Here is a 24,258-nt window from a genome sequence, read left to right as displayed (position 1 = left end):
TTTTCTTTGGTTGCTTTTCTGATTCTCATTAGGAGAGTGCATTTTCCCAGTGTTTCAAGATGGATTGCATTGGTTTCTTATAAGAATGAACACTGACTAACCCACTGGCTTGTGGGTGCTTTCTTCCTGGGCAAAGAAACAGTTAAGGCTGTTAAACACAGCTCGTAGAGCTAGGTATAAACTGGTGTTTGGTAATGTACCGTAAATCATGCCGCCCCCAAGACAGTAAAATTTTGCCTACCATGGCTTGCGCCCAGCAAGCGTCTGCTGTTTTCCCTTTTTAATGCAAACCATCCCATTATGAAAAACAATGTAGTTTATCATGTACTGATGCTCTTGCACCATGCCAAGTGTGCTGGCATGAAAATCAATGCAACAGGCACACCACCACCTTTCATACTCTGGTTTCTGTAGTTGCTCTGTGAGCTAGATAACCAGTTGAAAATTGCTGTACACTGTTTAGTTTTTGTGATTTTATTTTATTTTTACAAATAACTAGCATTTTAAAATAAACTGATAAAAAGCCTGCTCCTTGCTGATATGGTAGTCACATTTGTTATTGCATTGTATGTTAGGTGGGGGAGAGAATTCTGTTACTAATGGTTTCAGTCATGACTAATGCTATGTGCCAGCAACAAAGATACAGATTCAAATTTAAATAAACTACCCAGGCAGTGTTTTACAGGATGTGTTTCTTGTTGGCAATTTGTTGTTCCTGACAGCACAGGTTCCTCAGGCTGTTGTTACACCAGCCATTGGGATTAGAACTCACACAGGCTGAGCTCATAAATGTTTCAGAACTGCTACAATGGAACAGCAGAATTCTAAAATATGGGATTTTTTTTTTTTAATCTAATCAGATACTCTTTTGGAAGTGTTTAATTTAATTTTAGATAAGCCAGATTTGGTGGGGTTTGATTTTATTTTCAATGCAGCATCGATGTTAATGCCTCAGTATACAGAATTCTAATGACAGATGATGGGACAAAGTGAGCCTTGGTGTAATGAGGCAACATTATTTTACCAAGCCAGCTTTCTGTGTTAGATCTGAAACATTTTATTAACCCATGTAAACAAACCTGGGAAACATTCTCAAAGCACTGAGCACTTCTGACTACTTTCTGGTAACAAAAGCTGTGACTCTGTCGTCAGTTCAAAATAGCTCTGAAAGGCGTGTGGGTAATTAAGCCAGATTTTACAGAAATAGTTGCTTTTACATAGAAATTTTCTAACGTAATCAGAGTCCTGCATCAGGTAAGTCATATTGCCTACATATATTTCAGAAGCCTTTTGATAAATATTATGTTATAACCATGGTGCTCTTGGACTATTAGCAGGATGAAATTAGAATCATAGAATCATAGAATAGTTAGAGTTGGAAAGCACCTTAAGATCATCCAGTTCCAACCCCATGGCAGGGACACCTCACACTAAGCCAGGTCACCCGAGGCTCTGTCCAGCCTGGCCTTGAATACCGCCAGGGATGGAGCATTCACAACTTCCCTGGGCAACCCATTCCAGTGCCTCACCACCCTCACAGTAAAGAACTTCTTCCTTATATCCAATCTAAACTTCCCCTGTTTAAGTTTTAACCTGCTACCCCTTGTCCTGTCACTACAGTCCCTGATGAAGAGTCCCTCCCCAGCATCCCTATAAGTCCCCTTCAGATACTGGAAGGCTGCTATGAGGTCTCCATGCAGCCTTCTCTTCTCCAGGCTGAACAGCTCCAACTTTCTCAGCCCATCTTCATACGGGAGGTGCTCCAGTCCCCTGATCATCCTCGTGGCCTCCTCTGGACTTGTTCCAGCAGTTCCATGTCCTTTTTATGTTGAGGACACCAGAACTGCACACAATGCTACAAGTGAGGTCTCACAAGATCAGAGTAGAGGGGCAGGATCACCTTCTTCGACCTGTTGGTCACGCTCCTTTTGATGCAGCCCAGGATACGGTTGGCTTTCTGGGCTGCGAGCGCACACTGAAGCCGGCTCATATTAAGTTTTCTCATCGACCAACACCCCAAGTCCTTCTCTGCAGGGCTGCTCTGAATCTCTTCTCTGCCCAGTCTGTAGTTGTGCCTGGGATTGCTCTGACCCAGGTGTAGGACCTTGCACTTGTCATGGTTGAACTTCATAAGGCTGCCATCAGCCCACTTTACAAGTGTGTCCAGGTCCCTCTGGATGGCATTCCTTCCCTCCAGCCTATCAACCGAACTGCACAGCTTGGTGTCATCAGCACACTTGCTGAGGGGGCACTCAATCCCACTGTCCATGTCAGCGACAAAGATGTTGAACAAGACCGGTTCCAACACCAATCCCTGAGGGACATCACTCGTTCCTGGTCTCCAGCCGGACACTGAGCCATTGACCACAACTCTTTGTGTGTGGCCATCCAGCCAGTTCTTTATCCACCGAGTGGTCCATCCATCAAATTGATATCTCTCCAATTGAGAGAGAAGTATATTGTGTGGGACAGTGCCGAACGCTTTGCACAAGCCCAGGTAGGTGACATCAACTGCTCTACCCCTGTCCATCAGTTCTGTAGCCCCATCATAGAAGGCCACCACATTGGTCAGGCAGGATTTCCCCTTAGTGAAGCCATGCTGGCTGTCACCAAGCACCTTGTTGTTTTTCATGTGCCTTAGCATGCCTTCCAGGAGAATCTGCTCCAAGATATTTCCAGGAACTGAGGTGAGATGACTGGTCTGTAATTCTCTGAGTCATCCATTTTCCCCTTCTTGAAAATGGGGGTTATATTTCCCTTTTTCCAGTCTTCGGGAACTTCACCTGACTGCCATGATTTTTCAAATATGATGGCCAGTGGCTCAGCAACTTCATTCGCCAGCTCCTTCAGGACCCGCGGATGGATTCCATCAGGTCCCATGTGCTTGTGCCTGTTCAGATTTTGAAGATGGTCTCTAACCAGATCCTCTCCTACAGTGGGCCCAAGGTTTTCATTCTCACAGTCCCTGCATCTGCCTTCCAAGACTTGGGTGGTGCAGTCAGAGCCTTTGCCACTGAAGGCCGAGGCAACCTCATCTTTCTCCAAATCCAGGGTAGCGAGTTCTCCCAGTAGCTTCCAGACAGGGCCCACCTTGTCCCTAGTCTGTCTTTTATTTGCTACGTACCTGTAGAATCCCTTCTTGTTATCCTTCACATCCGTAGCCAAGTTTAATTCCGACTGGGCCTTAGCTTTCCTAACCTGGTCCCTCGCTTCCCGAACAACATCCCTGTATTCTTCCCAGGCCACCTGTCCTTGCTTCCACCTTTTATAAGCCTCTTTTTTCCTTTGAATTTTCCTCAGCAGCTCCTTATCCATGCAAGGAGGTCTCCTGGCCCTCCTGCTGCACTTCCTTCTAGTTGGGATGCAGCACTCCTGAGCTTGTAGCAGGTGATCCTTGAATATCAACCAACAGTCTTGGGCCCCCTGCCCTCCAGGGCTGTATCCCATGGAACCTTACTAAGCAGGTTCCTGAAGAGGCCACAGTCTGCTCCCTTGAAGCCCAGGGCAGTGACCTTGCTGCACGCTCTTCTCACTGTCCTGGGGATCTCGAACTCGACCATCTCATGATCGCTGCAACCAAGGCTGCCCTGGAGCGTCACATTTCCAACCAGCCCTTCCCTGCTGGTGAGCACAAGGTCAAGCACGGCACCTCTCCTTGACGGCTCCTCTATTACTTGCAGAAGGAAATTGTCTTCCGTACAATCAAGGAGCCTCCTGGATTGCTTGTGCCGGGCCGTACTGTCCCTCCAACATGTATCAGGGTGGTTGAAGTCCCCCATGAGAACAAGGGCCTGTGAGCGTGAGGCTGTTCCTATCTGTCTATAGAGTGCTTCATCTGCAGATTCCTCTTGATCAGGTGGCCTGTAACAAATCCCCACAGTAATGTCTCCCATCGCTGTACTCCCTTTAACCCTGACCCACAAGCTTTCTGTTGACTGCTCACGTGTCCCCAGACAGAGTTTCATACTCTCCAGCCTACCCCTAACATAAATAGTAACTTTCCCTCCCCATCTGCCGGGCCTGTAACCTTCCATTCCAACACTCCAGTCACAGAAGCCATCCCACCATGTTTCTGTGATGCCTATTGTATCATACCCTATAGATGTTGTCGTGGTTTAAGCCCAGAAGGCAACAACCACGCAGCTGTTCGCTCACACCCCTCCCTTCCTCCTCCTGCTCCTGGAGGGATGGGGAAGAGAATCAAAAGAATGTAACTCCCATGGGTTAAGATAAGAACAGTTCAGTAACTAAGGTATAACACAAACCACTGCTGCTACACCAATAATAATAATGACAAGGGAAATAACATGGGAAGATGTCGTGGTTTAAACCAATCCACACAGGTCGTCCACTCACCCCCCCCCCCGACCCTCCCCACTCCCGGAGGGATGGGGAGGAAAATCAGGAGAATGTAACTCCCACGGGTTGAGATAAGAACAGCCCAGTAACTAAGGTATAACACAAACCACTGCTGCTACCACAAATGATAATATTGATAAGAGAAAATAACAAGAGAATACGATACCACCGCCGAACGAGTTCGACCCCCCCGAAGAACCAGAGCCTGCCCCTTCCGGGTCCCTTCCAGTTCCCCCTCCAGGCATGACGTGCTGTGGTATGGAATACCTCCTTGGCTAGTTCGGGTCAGGTGTCCTGTCTCTGCTTCCTCCCGGCCTCCCTCGTCCCCAGCAGAGCATGAGACTCACAGAGTCCTTGGCCAGAATAAACATTACCTAGCAACAATTAAAAACAATCGGTATTATCAGCTCTCTGCCCAGGCTGGAAGTCAAAACACAGAGCTTGCACCAGTTACTAAGAAGGAGCAAAACGGCTCCTGGTAAACCCAGGACAGAAGAGAATACAACCGCTCACCACCTGCTGACCAATACCCAGCCTGACCCGAGCAGTGACCTAGCCCTTCTGGGTAACTGCTGCCCAGTTTATATGCTGGGCATGAATATCTCTTTTGTTAGTTTGGGTCAGGTGTCCTGTTTTTGCTTCCTCCCGGCTTCCCCTCCTCCCTGGCAGAGCATGAGGCTCAGAAAGTCCTTGGTCAGAGTAAATATTACTGAGCAGCAACTAAAAACATCGGCGTTATCAGCGCTGTTCCCAGGCTGAAAGTCAAAAACACAGCGCTGCACCAGCTACTAAGAAGGAGAAAAATGGCTGCTACTGCTGAACCCAGGACAGACGTGCACACATCTCTAATTCTTCATTTGCTCCCCATGCTACAGGCATTTGTATAGAGGCATCTGAACTGAGATCCAAATGAAGCCGGCTCATTGGCTGGAGCGGCGGGAATATCTCTATATTGCTCCAAGCTGGCAACTGACTGGGTGTGTTGGGGTGGAATGATGTCCCCCTCCCCCAACACATCTAGTTTAAAGTTTTCTTGACCAGTCTGGCAAGCCTCCTACCAAAACAGCTCTTCCCCTTGTCAGACCAGCTCCACCAGACCCCAGTAGACCTGGCCTAATAACTTGGGTCCCGTGTTCAAGACACCCAAAACCCTGACTATAGCACCACTGTTCTAACCATTTATTAACCTGGCCAATCCTCCTAGCTTTTTTGGGGTCCTCTTCTCTATCCTGGAGAGCTGACAAAAAGACAATCTGAGCTCCAGAGCCTCTAGCCACCTCTCCCATGGCTCCATAGTCCTTCTTTATGTTCTCTGGGCTACTGATATCTATATCACTAGCACTCATATGGATCACTAGAACTGGGTAATAGTCAGTGGGACCTACTAGACCAGGCAACCTCTCTGCAGCATTCCTGATCCCTGCCCCAGGTAGGCAACACACCTCCCTTGAGACCGGGTCAGGCTGACAGATGGGTGCCTCTGTGCCTTTCAAAGTAGACTCCCCTACTACCACGACCCTCTGCTTTTTCGTGGCAGCACCAGTAGAGATCTTCACCAGTGCACCAGCTGGTTGTTCATGGTGCGTTTCCTCATTAGCCCCCTGCAGGACAGCAAAGCGGTTCTGGGTGGGGACAACAGAATTAGGAGGAAGCCCCTTGCTTTTAATTGTCCTCTTCCTCCTTTTTTTTGGGTGAGTTTATTTTGTTACTATTTCCCAGCTCCCTGTGTTAACAGCCTCCTTCTTCCCTCCGTGAGCTAAAATGGACGCTTGAGGCCCCTGCACAGTTTGGGCCTGGAACAAGCAGCCCTGCTTCCTCTCAGCTTCCCTGACATCTTTCAGCTACTGACAGTGTCCCGCAGCTCAGCCCCTGCTGCAGGAGGACCTCCACCGGGGAGCACCGAGTGCAGCCCTGCCCATCGTGCACCCTCACTTCACCAGACCAGTGCAGGCGCTCTCTACACTCTGAGCTCTGCCCTGCAGCCTCCCCTCTTATCAGCTCTGTCTGGGTGCCTACGTTAGCCACTGCCGGGGCAGCCAGAGCAGAGCTCTCAGACCGGGCCCCGGTCACGATACCAGTGCTCGCCATCCCATGCGAGCTGCGTGCTGCGCTCCCTGGGGCAGTTTTTTACCCACTCAGGGCTGGTGCCACTCCTCCTGGCTCCGTCCCCTGTGAGTCCCTGCCCGTGTCAGCTGAGCTGCGGGCTCCTGGGCAAGTCCGGTCACGGACTTGAGGCTCCCTCGGTAGCTCTGGCCGCTCTGAGTTGAGGCTCCTGGATGCTGATGTCCCCACCCTCAGGTGTTAAAGGCATCCTCTCTGGAGCTGCTTACCTCAGCAACTGACCGGCAATGGTCCATTTTTCAGGTGGAATTGTATTATAATTGATATAATTAGAAGAAACAGATGAGCTTTGGGCTTCACAAGCTAGTCTTCAGCTTTGAATCAGAGGTGGTAAGATTCTTGCTCAAATAGATCTAGGAATAGTTGTTTTCAGTTCAGTTTAGATTTGTTAACTTTGTAAAGTGCTGACTGATCACAAAAGTTTATCCATCTCTTGTACCATCTGTATTTATTATACCGAAGTGACCTGGATTATGATTTGGTGTGGTATGTGATAATACACAGAAAAAGGCTAAAGCTTCTGTGTGCTGGATGCTATCTAAAGATAAATATAAATGCATCTCCTGATTCAACTGTTTATACCTGCCAGATGATGTGTTGTTTTCTTAGGCTGCTCCCTATATTCTATCAACTTTTCTTGTCCACTAGAAATGAGAAAGCTAAGGCAAACTCGGAAAGTTACAGGAAGAAAAGCTTTTGATACTGCAGGTCCATAAATCAGTAGATTTTGTGGGATTGTTCTCTTTGAGACAGACATGCATAAAATGCTGCTTCACAGCCTTGTTTGATTATTGAGGGCTTTCTTCTTCAGCACACTACAGAATCATTCATGATTTCTCCCTGTATCTAATGACAAGGAAAGCATGTTTTTAACTTTAGAACGCTGGGGTTTATCAGTCTGACTTTATTTTTCTTAACTGGTGTAAGTCTTCATAGCAAGATTAAGCACATGGAATGTAGCTGTCTGAAATGTACACCCCTGGGGCCTTCACCTTTATCACACCAGTGCTTCACAAGCTCCCCTGACAGTTTCTCACAAACTCGTGTAAAGTATACCCTATTTCCTGATCTTTCACTGGCAGCACTTCGCAAGTGTCTGTCCACAGACTTTCAACTCCAGATCTCCAAATTAAAAAGCGTTCTAAGGAACATACATGATAAACTGGTGGGTTTTTGTCTCTTGTGTCAGCTCATGAAGTGAGATTAGGTAAAAGCTGAGTTTTTACCCAAAAATGAGGTCTTCATTTTTTATCTCTCCATTTATCTAAAATGTCAGATTTATCAGACATTAATGCTTTGTAGTAGCATAACATACAATTTATCAATCTAGTTATGAATTCATTAAATCCTGTGATACTCCTGATGCAGGTGCTTACTTTAATGCCAAATATTATTGGTACAGATTTTTTTCATTTACGAATCAAATTTACATTAGGCTTGGTGTTTTGGAATAGTAAAATGGTGTATATTTGTTTCATGATTATAGCTTTTGTCTACCTGTGTTTTTTTTAAACCATATAATTTTTGAATTAAGTTAATAATCCTGTGTCTCATGGAACTAATACATTGTTAATGTGACTATTGCAAAAAAACAAAAGCTTGTGATATTTACCACCCTGTTACATTCTTTTTTTTATAGGGAAGCTGTATACTCCAGCTGGCAGAAAAAAAACACCCTGCTCTTTTTCAGATGGCATAAGTGAGCCATATTGCTCTGGGATGCAAACTCTATCAGTAATTATGAAGTTATGTTCTGATGTTAATTTGCTGGTTTAGAATTACTGAGAATATTTTTCCTCATTGCTGCAGAATTACTGTTTTTCAGGTATCTTTCTCAAAAGAATCTATATTAGAATGTTTTCTTAAAATATTTTTGCTTTTTATTCAGTATTTTCACTTCTGCCCATACAAAGGTTCAGGACAGAATTAGTCACTGCTTTAATTATTGTTTCCTTTTCATAGTGATGAGAACTTATTTCATAACAAACCCACTGCCCTCCCAGTTCTGCAATTTTGAGCCCATACGAAAACATGTTTTTGTAAGGCATATCCCTAGCGATTATAAAGTGGTGGTATTACACTGACAACTGGGCTGATTGTCCTCTCATTTTAGAGGTCTTGGATAATTCTTACACTGGCTTTCAACAGTAATTGTATTTGTAAGACTCTAATCCTGTTCTCCTGGGAAGAAAATGGCAAAAGTCTAGTTAAATTCTGTAAAGTCAAGAATAAGGTGACAGCTCAGAATTGGGTAACAAGAATCTCCTGGTTCTTTGTGTGGCTATTCCCTTAATGTCATGTCTTGCACAAAGTTGTCCCTGAAATGATGCACTAAAATAGGTGCAAGTTCTTGCTTTCATTGTTACTCAAATTTGACTTGTTCCAGGGCTTGTTCAGAAGATTACAAAAGGAAAAGGGATTGCCTGTTTCCGTCAGCGTTAGACTTTGGTAAAAGTTTCTTACTGTACTTTGACAGCCAGCCTGCTTGAGCTGACCAGAGCCACCTCCTGCACAGCTCCATGTCTGAGCAACCCCCATGAAGCCAGAGGGGACAGCTGGCCTTTTGGGAGAGAGCATTTCAATACACTCTGAGTTCAGAATTAACTGCCAATGAACCCAGCTTGGGAGAGAGCTATTCTTAGCCTTGGTTCAGTGTGAAAGGTTTAGCTCTTCCTAAGCCAGAATTTACCACTGAACATCTCTATTATAGTGTGGAGCAGGTGTTTTAAAATGACTGTTTGAGCAAAAAGCAAATTCTACACCCTAAAACAAGTACCCCAATTATGTGCAATTCCTATGTGCAAAGCCTTTGGTCTTCTCACCTCCTGGAAACTGGGATGTAAATATCTGTGGTTCTACAATTGTGATGAAGTGTTAGAGCTAGGGAGCAATTCATCACCTAGTCATGATTTAATTCATTATAATCATTAAAGCAGAGGATAATATCCTTATGAGATCTCACAGATGAAGTGACAGTCCTGACCCTTTTCCTTGAAATAGTAAAAGTGGTGAGTCTGTTAAAGTATTACTCTTGATCTTACTATACAGTATCTAACACCTGCTGCTGCATAAGATATCTTTCTGTGTAGCTTTTGGTGATGAATGGCAGATTGCTGTACAATATACAGACTGGCCCTTTTTTCACACGCTGTTTTGAAAGTCTCATGCTTTCATGAATTTTGTTTTGTCTGGAAACAAGGTGTTACTCACTCAATTATATGGCCTAACAATACTAGTGTAAAACAAAGCCAAAGTTACCTTAGCTTCCGTGTGGAGCTACCTGAAATGCTTATTTTCTTTGTGTCTCATTGCAGACTTATGTTTTTGTGCACACTGAGTCCTAGCTGGAACAGTCACATTAATTAATTGCTCATAACACAGAAGTTTATTAGTCAATAAACATCTTCTGCATGTAATTAAACCATAAAATGAAGTTGAGGGACATAATAATCCCTGGATACAGGAATATTTGTGACTATACTGCAAATCATTGTTTTCTTACCTACTGGATGATTACAAAAAGAGACATTCTGTCTACTGCAAGGTAAAAACAATAGGGGGAAAAGCTCATTATCTCTTGCTCTGGAGCACTTGCCTCCTGCTCAGTTGTTCCACTGCTATCAATTAGGTTGGTGTCAAAAGGTCTTTATACTTAAGAAAATAAAACAATTCTCTTCTGCTCCACCCTGCAGAATCTGTAAACCTTCTGCCATCAAGAAAGGGTAATAGAAAAGTTCTCTGAACTTCTCAAACATGTTTTCTTAATGCTCTCAGGTTATTCCTCAAAACTGTACAACGAAAGTAAGGTTATCTACCTTTAGGCTTCAGAGTTGTTTTGTTCGAGGCATTTAAACACACCCAAAAGACAGGAAGCTGAGAAAAATCTTTCACTAAAGCTTTTTTTCCATACTTTTCAAAGTGCTTGTGTTAAAAGGTCTGCTGAAATACCTACATTTAATAGATATTCAGGAAGAAGGAATAATCTGTTACAGATTATAAACAAAACTCCGACAAAGCCAATGTAACAGCATTACTGTAATTTATTTTTCTGCAGGTAGCACCTTACTGTTTAGGTGTGTGCCTGAGAAAATTTATGAATCCATTTAAGGTAAAAAATGTATTTTCCCCCATCATTAAGCTCTCTTGTAAGAATGCCTTATTATAACTTTGGCAGCACAGCAGGATTTATAATGTTGAATACATTGTGTCAACTCTCTTGTTTGCAGGAGGATAAAGTCCCATTATTCAGAGCTTTGCTTCAAATCCTTCCATTGTTGTACAATTAAATACAGACCTTTTTTAGTACTAAACTCATACTTCAAGAAAATAAGCTTTCAAGATGAAGTGTATGGGGTTTATGTAATAGAGGTAATATATGAGCTCATACTATGAATCACACCAAGCCAACGAGAACAGCACATGGCTGGGGAGTCAAGGCTGACCGCAGTTTCTATTCATTTAGGCCCTTTATTTTTTACCTTGGCTGAAGAGCATGTTGACTGGATTGGAAGGGTTGTTTTTTTTCTCCTCTTTCTGTATTTAATCATCACACTGGTAACAATGTAAGCCACATTTTATGATGTACATAAGTGTTAGTGAGGTGAATTATTATTGCAGTATACCTGAGATATTTACTTGAGCCTTGTGGAAATATACATCTAATTCTGAGGGTATACAGAAGACTTATAGGTCTTGATGTTTTCAATTTTTCTCTTTTAATTGTTGAGGGCACAAATAAACATGGTATATGCCTGCAGGGCTTTTGAGTGCAGTCATGTGTCTCAGGAGGCGTGCAAGGATTTGGGTAGTGTCTGAAGGAGATATGGGATTATTGATTGTACTCTTTTAAACTGGGATTAGTCACCCCAAAGGAAAATCTGTATATTCACTGATGTTTCTTCTTTGGTCTGATTAATCTTTGTTTCATCAGTAGATTAAGCAAGAGGATGAATCTTGAACAGGAATGGTCCATGTCTCACCCAGAGCTGGAACATGTGTTTTTCCTCGCTCTCAGTTACACAAACTCAAGTTAAACTGAAAACCCACAGTTCCATTTTGATCTATTTGAAAGTTATTCTCCTTGGACAATGGGCAGTCTACATAGTTGATGTTTTCTTGTCCATGTGGAATTTGCAGTCTTAATACCTATGACTTGGTCATGTGACATCAGAGCACCAAATTTCTGGAAAACTCAAGGAATTTGAGTTTTTGTAAATAATTTTTTAGTATTTTCCCACTGAGCTCCAGGAGCATTTTGATCACACTTTATCTCTTCTTATGAATAGAAAATAAACAAGTTCTGAAACATTTGCGAGAATAGAAAAAATATTCCATCTGACAAGTTCTTTGCCTAACGTAAGTCCCAGAACTCAGGCCTAAACCCCATCTGTCACCACATATAGTTAAAAACAAGCTTGGAAATAAGTAGACATTCACAGCACCATAATGAAGTATTGGAGTGCAGTAGGAAAAAGACAGTCTTCTGCATTGTGATTCTAGTGCTGTCTGTTGTATAAGCATTGCTCATATTCAGTTCATAAAACATTTTTCTTTTGTAGTGATTTCAAATATATAACTTAGAAATTGTATCGTGATATGAATAAGCACTGGAAAATTTACTTCATACTATTTGATACTGCCATGATTTAATAACTTAAATTCCTCTCATAGCTTAGACATACAAAAAATCATGCTGGTTTTCTTAAAGAAGGCTATTTGATGAATTCTTATTGTTATTGGTTTTCTTCTACTAATGTTCTTGCTGCAAGGGAATGTGGACAATTGGAGGGCTTACAGATTGCTTAGTATAGTAATAAAACAGATGTTCCTATAGATTTCAAAAAGTCTCTAGATTAAGCTTTCTCTGTACTGGATCGCTAATGTGTTGGAGTTTGCAGTTACATACGGCCAAACCTCCACTGCAGTTATACGCTTCCAGCCTAAAGCTTTCTAACAAGTGAAGTGTTGTTAACTAGCTTAGTGCATTATTTATAACCAGAACATCAGTTAAGATAACAACTCTACTATGCTGTGCCCTGCCTAGAAGAGTTTTCAGCCTAATTACAAAGTCAAGTGGTTTTTGCAAACAAGGAGAAAGCCACAGGGCAGCTCTGTGCATGGCCCAGTTGGTTCCAAGTCAGTTATTTGTTAGCTAATGCTGAGTTTCCCCCTGCATCCTCTGTGCACAAACTTCTGATAATAAAAAAGTAGATTCAGTTTTGAAAGAAATGAGGGTGCACCTGCCTCTTTTTCTCATTGCTGCTTCTGATTCTTCTGTGAAAGGCCCTAAACAATTCCCTTCTCTTTGTGAAAGCTGCCCTTTTCATGTGTTTGTTCAGGTTTATCTAATCCCACCTTTTGTTTTCTCTTAGCCAAGCTTGATATGTTTGGCGCGCTCAGTCATTACCTGGGATCGATATTTCTAACCCCTTGATTATTTGTATTTCACTTCAGTGACTTGTCAATATTTTTGTGCAGGGGAGTGCAATATACCAGCTGCCATCCATTGGAGCTGTAAAAAGCATGATTACTACCTTCCTGTGTCAGGAGTGTGATACTGCTGCGTAACTATTGTTTTAGCATGTAGAGTCTCCCTTTGCCATGATGTGTTTTTCCCTGTGCTGGTTGAACTCAGGGCCCTATTCTCTGGCCTCCAAAGACACTGAGCAGCTGAATTACTTTACTTGTATTTATGGTTAATCATTACAAGTGATGCCTAAACAAGATACTTGGAAAACAATGCGAAGACTTACATTAAACTGTACTTGGGAGTAATGGAAGAAGTTCCCTGTGACTTCAGAGGTTTTACAGTCAGGCCGTCCCTGTAACACTTCAGATACTACTGTCAAGTAATTGTTTTGTAAATTGTTGTTTTTCTGTCAGTAGTAACCGCTTTTTCATCTTGGATTAAGATGGATATTTTGGGTTTTACTTGTTAAACCTTCAAAACCAATATATACAGAAGTTACATCTATTCCTGAATTTATTTGTCACATTGAATATAATATAATCAGAAAAAATAAATTTATACTTTATCTTTGGGGAAAAAGTATTTCTAGAAAAAACAAATCGTTATGTCAGAGATCTCAAGGATCAAAGCCAGGGAAAACTTTGAGAAAGTGTGAAGGCAATTTTTTTTTTTTTTTTTTAATCAAAGTGCAGATTTTATTTTGAAAGACAGGAATGAGAAAAAGAATTTCTATAAGGTGATATTAGGATATATCATTAAGGGAAAGTTCATTAGTGTCCTCCAGACACAGGGTTGGTATTATTTTGATTGCGTCAAAGGTAAATTTGACATAGCATCAACTTGATAACCAACTGTAGAGATCCTAAAGAATGCAGGATTTTAATTATAGCAGTATACAATGTACCTATAGTGATGACCTAGTTAATATTGTTTATTATTGCGATGAAATCCAATAGAAAATTGCGAAGTAAGTAGGGTTTATAATTGCATAATTAAAATGGAGTAATATCTTTAATGTGGAATCATAATGTGCCAGAAGTACTACTTTTCAAATAACAGAAAGTATAATATTGTTTGGGAAGTCAACAAATTATGATCCTATGTGCAAGAAAAAAAACAGCATAAATTTACTTCTCTTTTCACAGATTTCTGTCTGTAAAAGACTGGGAATATAAAATTGGAAAGCTGGATACTTGGCCCGGAATGAGTGCTTAATCCATTTTTTAATTTACCAAAATAACCAAGCTAATGACTAGTTCTTTTTAGATTCTATGAGATCCCATGCATTTAATGTTAAATATATGCTTGAATGCCTCACTGGACATTAAATATTAAATGCATGGGTAGATCTTTTGACATCAGAAGGATTATTAGTGTACGTATACAATGGATGGTTTTGAGCATTCTATTAAATTGGGCAAATAATGCTTGATAGCTTCTTAGAGAATAAGGTCCAAATCTAGCACTTCATTTGCTAAATGTAATTTTTTTCAATAAGCCTAAGTCACATCCCTCATTGCTTTATGGACAAGTTTATATTCTGGCAAGATTTCAGTTGCAGCAATAGAGCTAGCTCACTTTATGCTGAAAGATTTGGCTAAAATGGTTTATAATCATTTTACCTGGCTTCATTTATGAGGAATTTTCAAATGAAAAAGGGGGCTTTTTATTTTCTAATTTATTTAAATTAATATTTTCTTATGACAGTTGTTATATACACAGAAATAAGGTACAATAATTTCGTTTTCACTTGTAGGATTCTCAGTAAGAAAGTATTGAATAAATCAGCTATTATGAAGTGAGCATGCTCTGCTACAGGAGATAACCTTTTCTTTAGGGTGAGATGCTTCTCTTCTGATTTTGTCTGTTTTGGGTGTTTCTGTTTGTTTGTTTGTTTTGCTTTATTTGTTTGATGGTGTGGGTTTTTTTTTTTTTTTTGGTTGCTTTTGTTCGTTTGTTGTAAGGGTTTTCTGATTACTTGAGGTTTTTTGTATGTCTTTTAAATGATGCAGAACTGACAGCAAGTTTAAAATGGCATAACCTTTTCCTAAAGACAGGGTACTATCATTTGTGGGTTTTTCTTCTGTCTCCTCATCAGCAGCACCTCCAAACCTTGTGGTTTTCAGTCTTTTTGCTCAGCTATGGACTTAAGTTTTGATATACAATAGCACAGAAGGAATAAGAGGAGACTTCTAGTTACCAGCATAATTCGTATATCACCCTAGTGGGAAGAACACTTCTTGGATATAATATGTTTTTGATGCTGTAATTGTTGTTGATATATAAAATTATTTTAGAGTGACTGAGGAGGCATGTTATGCATCAAATACACTAGGGATGTGCAGAGGATAATTATCTTACATTGTGTTATCCTTTAGCTAGATGAATGGCAAGGGATCATGGTTTTAGTGGATGGGCTCAAGAACAGCGTCATCATTTTCACTTAACTGTGTATGCATTTGTGTATCTGGGCCTCTGTTCAAACAATCAATACTTATTACTTGTATGGCAATAACATTCAGATGCCAAAGCAAAAAACACACTTCATTTATGTTCCAGATAAAAGTAAAAGCAGATTTGATCCCTTCCCAGATTAATTTAAAGTCCAAGTCCCCACTCACCAATTGCTGGGACTTCATGTCAATATGTTTTAAATTATGTATGTGGCTAAATATTCTGTTAGTCTAGATGCTGGATACAGCAAAAGTGTCATGGTAATAGACTGACAAAATCAAATAAAACAGCAAAACCATGAATCTTGTTAATTACTTTTTTCCTTTTGATTTTTATCACTTTCTCCGATTCAGAAGCTCGGAAAACTTGCTATCTCAGCAAAGATCTGAATCATCTCTTTGAATTAGAATATGAAAGAAACAGATATGTTTCAGATATTATTTAAACATAATATTGTCTTGATTAGTTATTTTTAATGAAAATCTACTTTTGTATCTAAGATGTGAGATTATGTTGTGTTGATAACATGTTCAAGAGTGAAATTTAACATTAAAATAAGAAATAGAGATACGAAATCTCCTAACGGTGAATCAATAATCAATCAATAATACTCTCTAATTAAGTGCCAATCAGTTTTAATCGTTGTATAATATACTGTAAAACTGTTTAGCCTAGAAAAGACTGTATCTCTTTCAAACTGTGATTGCAATATATATATATATATATATAAAAAGATACTGGGATAGTTGTGAGGTTTTCCTGGAGAAGTAGAACACTAATCCTAATATTTTCTAATGCACTTAATTTTCTATTTTCTGTGTATCTTAGCTTTAATATACAGAATCTTCTGATTTAAAGTGAATTATATAAGCCTTTACTAAAAGTGTTAATATGATTTGGGAAATATCATCATGGTTTTATTTACCCTGGTTGAAACGAGGGTTTTCTGCCACTGCCTTCATTATGAAGCAAACATGAGCCCTTAGCAAGAATCTTACGCTCTACCATCTCTTAGAACTGACCTGAATTTTCCTTTAAATTATGAAATCAGAACACTCACTAAGTAGTTCAGTGTCAGATAGTTAATTCCGGTGAGAGTCATGTCTTCACTGTAACAAGCAGTAAACATACAACTGGTCTTGTGTTTCTCATCTCCTGTCTTTGGAGATGATCCGTGAGTTGATAAAGAGGAGTGTATATTGTCCCCCTGAAATATAATAGAAGACAGCTATTGCTGAAGGTCACAAAAACAGGTGAACTTGACTACTAGAGCCTGCAAGGATTAGATTCTTGATTACAGATTAAAAGTTTTGTCTTCATCAATGTAGCAAAGTCTTTTTCACTTCAAAGCAGAAACCACCCATTTTGCAAGACTGGTTATGTGTCTGTTCAGTTTATTAAACTGAATAATTTGTTAATTATTCATTCTCAACATGGTAAGAATGAACGTTCATTCTTGTTGCACTGAGGTGGTAGGAATTTATGGAAAGAGTATATGTTGAGCAGAAGATAAGTATCTGACTATTATAATTCAGATTTTGGTGAAGACTCAGTGAAATATTGTTAGAGGGGTGAAGCAGAGGATTGCAGTGAGCTGTGGAATGTAACACTAGGAAAATTTTGTGAAAGTTCTTAATATGTCTTTTCATGTGAGAGATTTCTTATCAAACTTCTATCAAGTGGACCAACATTACTGTTGCAGTTCTTGATGCACCATTTAATTCCTGGTTTACATTTTGCCTTGAGAGGGCATCTTTTCTTGTTATGTTGCCATACTCCTGGGAAAACAGGAAAAAGTTATGTTAAAGTGGAAATGTCAGTCTTGTGTTAATCTTAAACTTCCTGTTTTCTTCTCAATTGTGTTTTAAAATAAGGTATTTTAAAATAAGGTATTTTAAAATATTGATAGTATCACTTTTGTTTTAAATAAGTGTGAAGTTGGAGGAAAGAGTTGCTTTATTGAACCCTGCTTACCTCTCTTTCCTATCTTAATGAGATTGTTATTTCTATTTCATAATTAGAAGTTTGTGTCTTTCATTACATTGTGATTTCAATGAGTATTTCTGGTTTTACTAATTAAGATCTTACTCTGGAGGAAACCCAAAAGTTATATATCTGTAGAGAACCCCATGATCATTGCCCTGTATTCACAGATGAGGGGATTTGCCTGAATTGGTTCTTATTTGACCCTGAATATTTCTTGTTACGAGAAAAAAATAATTAAAACAGTTAGCAGTATTGGAGAAGGGAGAAGCAATTAAATTTCAGCCTTTGCACACTGAGTATCTCACTCTTTTTTTGTGTTTTAAAGGGAAGTGTGCTCCCTGTATTGTTTGCTTACAGCTTGTGGTCAGGAGAAGCTGTAAACATTTCAATGGGAAACTCTCTAAGCTAAACTGATTGCTCTTCTTGAGTCTGTCACTAAAAGCATACCTTGCGATTGTTGTCATTCTTTTTGTTCTTCATTGACTACCTCATTTCATCAATATCTTTCCAGAAGTTAAAATGGTCATACAAGCATAAAGCTAAACTGAAGTCTGTATGTGACAGAATGAACTGAACATAATGGGAAAATACTGTTGCAGGATTTAACTACGCTGCATGACATAGATGCAACGGTCACATTCTTGACTCTTTGCTATTCCCATTATTTTGCTACAATGTACATATTCCTTTGTATTGAGATTATACAAAGCACTTAAGTAACATGGATATATTCTGATAATAAATATATTTCTTATGAAAGAATATATAAATTAAGCTTCATTTATTCTGCTTCAGTTAAATTTTGTTAGAGGTACTTGAGTCATAATTTGTTTAATCACTGTATTAGCAGCTGATAAAGTTGGAAAATAGGAAACTGGACATATGTTCCTCTGCTTTTCTGATCAGACTTGTAAAATTGCATCAGATAAAATCAGTGTCTAAGCAAGCAACCACAGTGACAGCTTTATGTGAAGTTTTTTGAAAAAGAAACTTTAATTTGTTGCTAATTTAGCTTAGAAACCAACACTTTTCTACAGCAGTGGATCACCTGCTGACATTGGAACAATGCAGTCTCAGAATTTGTTTCTGTTCTATGTCACACTTCTGTAGCACGTATGAATAGCTTCTATCAGCTTTTAAAAGCCAAATTTACAGCTGAAGAAAATCAGGATATATCCATTATAATCAGTGTTCTTCTGATTTACACCAGTTGACCCTAAATATAGCAGGCATGCTCTAGCATTTTATTTTGAAGCAGAACTCTCTTGTTGAATTAAATGGAGATTTCTGCCAAAAAAATCAATGGCACAGCAGACCTCCCTGACATTATTTTACAACACAAATGATTTTTAGTTCCAAATCTGGATACCAAAATAGATTTTCTTTGCATTTTTCCCACTTACTCATAGCATTAGTAGTGCTGCATTTACATAAATATGTTGAGTGCATCTCCAGCTCAATTTGCAAGAGTTAAACTTGAAGTTTTGCAACATGTTTTTGTTGCTTCTTGATTTCTTAATAGAAGGATATGTAAAAACGTTGGATAGACTGATCAGGTTTTTTCAGATGAGCTACAATGTATTGTGTGTGTTTAAATTCAAGTTTAGTCTTTGTTCTTTTCACTTATACTTAGCAAACAGTAGAATAGTTTTATGTATTTACACACACTGCACTTATTTTGAAAATTCAGTGTCCATGTATGTGTGATGTAGTGTGTATAAGACAGAAGATTACTTCTCCTGTGAAAAATTGTTTTATTTAAAATAAAGATGTATGCTAAGAAACAGATTATTTTCTGTTAATTAGCCCTAAATATGGCATTCAGCGAAGAAATTATAAAATCCCAGCCTTTTAGACATGGTCATTGTGTTCTTAAGAAAAACATTTGAAAAAATTAATATTGATGTAGTCTTTTACATGTGGAACTACTTCAAATCCATTGAATTTACAGCTGAGAAACTGTTCCAGGTATTGAATTTATGACCAGAATGAAATAAGGCAGCTAGTGATGTTTTTCTTTCTCATGGATTGGTTTGATTCTGTCTAAACCAAGCAGAATCAACTAATGTATGTCATTTATTAAGAGCAAACCAGACAGATAGGATTTCATTTTTAAAACCAGTTCTGAAATCTTGTATAAACTTCATATGTTGGGTGAACTGATTTAAATTCACTGATTTAATCAAACTCCGAATTCTAAAGGATCTTCCACACTTCTCATTGTGAGTTTGTTGTACTTAATTCAATGCAGAAATTCTCTTGCATTCTGATAATTCAATTCTTTTGAATTGAGAAGCAATTAATTATATTAAACAGCAGAAAAATACCCATAGATTTTTGTAAATTCTAGGCAAATTCAAAATATTTAAGCAGATAATTCAGTCTGTGAACTGGTCTTTTCGCCACTTAAAACTGAGCCCTACAATAGTTTAAAGCACAAAAGAGGTATTAAAAAGAAAAACCCAACCAACACACAACCCACATTTATTTTTGCTAGAATTATACTATAAAAGCTGGTGAGAAAAAAACGCTTAAAATAGGCAGAGCTTGCACATAATATTAAGGTTAATTTAATTTCCACACTCTGTTAAAAGGTGTATTTAGAGTATCATAACAAAATATGGCAAAAAATGACATGTTCTGCAAAATTGTTTTAGTTTCTAAAATACCTAAGATGACTTTTATACAGTGAAAATTTTTCATTGACTTATGTATGTTAAAAATGCATGTTCATGTACTTATTTTTTTGCAACTATTGTATTAGTCAAAGAAGACAATACTTCACTATCCATTAACTATATCTCATGCATACATATTTCAATGTAAATGCAAAATTCCAAGCTAAGTATGTGCCACTTACCTGATGCATTGTCTGTATCCTGGAACACATTCTAGAATTAAGTGGTGTAAGGGAAACTCAGGACAATAGAAATTTAATTTAAAGCTACTCAGTGATGAATGAATTTTAAGTCTGTTATTTACCAGGAGAGAAAATTTAAAAGGATCTCAGAGAAGAAAATTTTTTAAAGAGATTTATGCAGGGAGAAAGAGCACCTTATGCAAGAGAGGAAAAGTGGTACAGGATGACAGTAGTTCCAAATGTGGGGAAATGAGGCTTTCGAATACACAATTTAAGAAGTGGTTAGAGAGATATAGCCAGATACTGTGAAGAGAAAGCTAGAAAAGAACAAAGTCAAAGTTCATGGGATAAGATTTATTTCCATGTCAATGTAGAGAAGCACAAGAAAAATCTGCATGAATCCTGAATTTGATGAGACAAGAAAATCATCACATTACAGACAAAGGTACTTATGGAGCTTAAAGACTACTGTGATGTTTCACCTTTTTCTGGCTATTCTGTCATCTGGATAGTCATTTTAGTCCAATTAAGAAAACTGGATCAACCAGAAGAAGTTATAAATTAGGGTGTGATTTCCTCTTTATTATTGTTATTTTTGATATTATTATTATTATTTTCCCCACTGCAAAATAAACCAGAACAATACATTTTGTTAAATAATGCAAAGGTAATATTTTCGCTCTGTACAGAATATTCCATTATTTTGCTTATATTTATAGTTATAGGAGATAGCACAAAAAGTGAGTAACAAAATTTGAGCTAGAAAAGCCAGCTGTTTTGTGAGGCTTTCAATATTTGAGATACATTTTAACATCTGCCAAACAGGAGACAGTGATTGAAAGCACTTTGTAAATTGATGTTTGCTTTGCTACTTGTTGATTCCCAGAATCAGAAATTAACAGTTCCTAGAAGAAGGAACTCTCTTGAGAAATTCAGGGGGACAATGGATTGAAAAGGAACAAGTGCTGGCTGAAGCTCCATTTACTAGAGATGAATACCAGAAGATACTGCTTTACTTTCAGAAAACAGTATTTATTCCAATCTCAGAATAAGGATGCTACTAGGCATTCACTTTAAGCCTCATATGAAATAGTTTGGGTGCATCAAAACCTTATGTTTGTATCGCATGACTTCCCAGTGTTAAAAAGCAGCTCACTAGCTGGCTTTTTTGGCTGCTACAAAATGCAGCATTAACAGAGCTGACACCTACATTGTATTCAGCACCCTCCTGTGTGTCTTTGGCTGTATATGCATTTTCATTCTGCTTTAATCATGGAGCCTTAGAGAGGAATTGTTAGTCTAATCAGCTCTCTATAGTTGTATAGTCTGATTAATGCCTACCAGGACAGGTTGTTGTGTTGTAGTAAAGAAAGATCTTCGTGCTCTGGTCTCAGTTGTGGTTTTTATAGTGTTCCCTGTCTAGCAATAAAAGGGTCAGCTGCTGAGCAGTTACATTAACCATTGTTACTCATTAATGCTGCTTCAACTTGCTGGGATGGAGTTATGGCAAGCTGCTACTGTGTCTGGGTCTTCCTTCTGGGTTGCAGGAAGGTCTGTAAGTTGTGGTGGGTTCTCAGCTATGAGAGGTGTTGTTAGACATGGGTTGAGGAGGCTGAAGGTGCAACATTACTATATAAAGTGAGAGCTGCTCCTTGGTGAACACTCCCCAATGAGAAGTTAACAAGTATATCATTCTGTAGTTACCTTGGAAGCTATATCTAATGTATAGCTCTTTCTGTAGGAAGGTACAGGTAAAGGCCATGGTAACACCAAAGGATTTTGAAAGTCTGACCAGAAAACAAGCAAAGTTTTTGAAGCTTTTGTATTGCTTTTGCTCTCTTTATTTGAAACCTGTATGGTTAAATGGTACAGATGTTTTGTAAAAGTTATGGGAAAAGTATAACATCAGGCATCACCAAACCTCTGCTAATAGACTGCTTCTTAAGAAAATTGCTGCAACTGCAACATTTGCATCACTGTATCTCAGGTGTTAGTCAGGCTTGAAGAAAGGGGTGAGGATTTTTCCTGATGTGTAACATATCTTTTGTCATTTGATTCCTAACCTATCTGTGGATGTAAAATCATTTAAAGCTATTAGTCTAAGCTTTTTCGTACTATGTCCATTATTTAGGACCTTCTAGGGTGAACAGGGCAAAGAACATGCTTAATGGACCTTTGTGTGGATCATTTTGTCATCTTCTTGGAGGGTAGGTCTGTACAGAATTTCTTGTACCTATATTTTGCCTTTGAAGTTTTAAAAAGTCTTCAATTATCTGGTGAATGTATAAGCGATTGCCAGGATTTCAAAGATTAACTGCCCGGATACACTGTCTTTTAGAAGAAATACTTTGCCTCAGCAAGTGTTGCAGTTCAGGCAATTAATTTAATTTAAATATCTCTAAAACACTGAGCTAGCTGTATTTTGTCTAATACAGATGTAGGAGTCTTTAAAGACTGGCCACTGGAGCAATCTCATTTTAATAGAATACTTTCAATTCTCTTTCTGCTTAGCACTGTCTGTTTTAGGATTGCAGCCCTGGGAACTGTACTTAGCAAACTACTGAATGGGATAATGGCTGCATTCAAGTAACACAAGATGCATTTCAGCAATCTTAATGTGTGAGGGTTTTTTTTAAGCTACAGGATAGGATTTGCTTCTTGTTCTCAAGCATTTGAAGTAATTTCTGTGTTAGCTTTGGAGATTTTCTCTTGATCTGTGGACTAGGTTGCAGATCTGATACAGTATCTCGATGTAGCTGCGCTGCATGTGTAGCTATTGTGGAATCTAGTCCTGCACTTCCAAACCCCCCAGTTATTGGATATCTTTCTTCAAATGCCTACAGGCACTAGGGCAATGTCCAACTTCAGCTGAAGTGGGCTTCTTTATGAAGGAGGGAGAGTGAAATCAGTAATTTTCTTTTAAATTACTTGCGTTCTCTTCTTTTAATTTGGCTCTGCTCTGTATTTTATATTTTATAGATCTTAATGGTATGTGCTTACACTTTCTGTGCCAGAATCAAACGGGTTTTAATGAGTTTGTTTGGAATAGCTGTTCTAGAATCCAAGGTTCAAGTTTGAGAAGTGTCTCAAAACTTTGCTCTTGGCACTATCTAGTAGCCAAGAGTAGAAGACCGTCAGAAGACTATGTGCAACTCCTTAAACACTAATTTTTTTGCTCCTCAACGCCAAGATTTACTGTAAATAGCGTTGTGTTTTTGGTTTTGTTTTTTTTTTTCCCTTCTGGATGCTCATATTTTTATAAATCTGCTTTCTAAGCTATTTATATTAAAGTTGTTCTTGAAATCCAAGAAAAAAACCCCAACAAACAAACAAAAAACCCCACAAATCCCAATGTATTTAAGTATTTTGAAAGGAAATCTACCTTGGAATTAAATTGAATTGTTTTCATTAACTTCAAGTTTTCTTAAGAAGCAGAAGTAGAGGAAATATGCCCTCATGAAGAGATATGTACTTATATCTGCTCTTTACACTGAGCTAGGTAAATAAGATTTTTAGTTGCTGTAAATCTTGTGTTATAGACCACCTTTTTTATTACTACAGATTTTCTTGCATTGAGAAAATAACCCAATGTTTTTATATTGAGAAGTAGAATAATTTGAAGACTTAAAAAACAGCTGGGCAGATAAGGGTCAATTTTGCTCGTTAAAATGAAGCATTTATGGAGAAAAATATTGATGGAAATCATAGGGGTTTTTGGTTTCGTATTTAATCTCACATAGGCATAAAGACCTTAAACACCTTAAGTTAATGGAAAATGCTAGTAGGAAGCTGGAGAAAGTACAGCTTCTCAGACTGTTCCCTTGCTGTTGCACCTCTGTTTACAGGCTGAGTCAACAACACCCTCTGTATCCTTCCTTTCAGTCCTTCACTTAATATGTTTCAACAGTGTTGTCCCATAGATTAAACAAACAAACCCCCACTCTCTTCTATTTCAAGTCACTTTATCTACTTACTGTGAATGAGGAGACCTTTGATAGAAGGCAGTAGA

At 38.9% G+C, this 24,258-nt stretch overlaps 1 protein-coding gene across 3 annotated transcripts in view; it reads left to right on the top strand.

The window, feature by feature from the left end:
- Positions 1-24,258, top strand: part of CDH13 (cadherin 13) — a 533,860-nt gene that overhangs the window by 125,980 nt on the left and 383,622 nt on the right. The window lies entirely within an intron of this gene.

The sequence above is a fragment of the Lathamus discolor genome, chromosome Z (assembly GCF_037157495.1).
Source record: "Lathamus discolor isolate bLatDis1 chromosome Z, bLatDis1.hap1, whole genome shotgun sequence".
Taxonomy (NCBI): domain Eukaryota; kingdom Metazoa; phylum Chordata; class Aves; order Psittaciformes; family Psittacidae; genus Lathamus; species Lathamus discolor.
The sequence above is the reverse complement of the archived record's forward strand: the minus strand, read 5'-3'. Positions and strand labels throughout refer to the sequence as shown.